Here is an 867-nt window from a genome sequence, read left to right on the forward strand (position 1 = left end):
GCGCTACACTTTTCCTCTGTTATATATAACAGCCGGAAAAGTAAAAATTATCGAATACATATTTATATATTACTTAGAGAAGTCTTTTAGCTTTGGAATAAAAGTTTCTACGCTCTATCTTTATTACAACTTTATTTATTGAATATTTTATTCTGAGGTCACGTGATGACATCAGAATTTCCGGGTCTTTTTCGGTAACAAGTCTGCCCCTAGTCGGAGTCGGATGGTAAGGAAAAGTCGGAGTCGGAGTCGGTAGATTTTTACGCGATTCCACAGCCCTGATTGTAACACAAGAGACCAGGTATCACATCATTATTGTTTTTGCAAATTTGTATAGCCTATATCTTTATTTTATATTTTTTGGGTCGCGAAAAAAATCACAATCATAAATGGGGTCGTGAATAAAAAAAGTTTAAGAAGCCCTGGTATAGAATGTACATTGATATACCAAATGTCTTTTCTTCTTATTATTGATATTACATATATTACGATTATATTCAATTATTTCATCTATTTTATCACATTGTTAATGTGAAATCTATAAAAATATAATTTTTAAAATTTATATTGTAATTGAATTGAAATGAAAGTTATGTTTTTAAAATAAAAAAAAAAATCTAGTTACTAAAATGAAATGAAAGTAAAAAATTATAAAGTTTATGTATTTAACTGAAATTGTACAGTAGCAATAATAATAATAATGAAAAAGTGTCTTTCTTCAAATTAAATTTATAGTGTGTGATCAAACCAACTTATTAATTAAATATTTTGTTATTTAAAGTACAGTTGAAGAATATTAATAGACATCATTTTATTCTAAAATTATTAATGGACCTCCTGTTATTCAAGATACCTTCTAAAAATATT

This window comes from Centruroides sculpturatus, unplaced genomic scaffold (genome assembly GCF_000671375.1).
Source record: "Centruroides sculpturatus isolate CEXI.00-Female unplaced genomic scaffold, Cexi_2.0 scaffold238, whole genome shotgun sequence".
In the NCBI taxonomy this organism is placed as follows: domain Eukaryota; kingdom Metazoa; phylum Arthropoda; class Arachnida; order Scorpiones; family Buthidae; genus Centruroides; species Centruroides sculpturatus.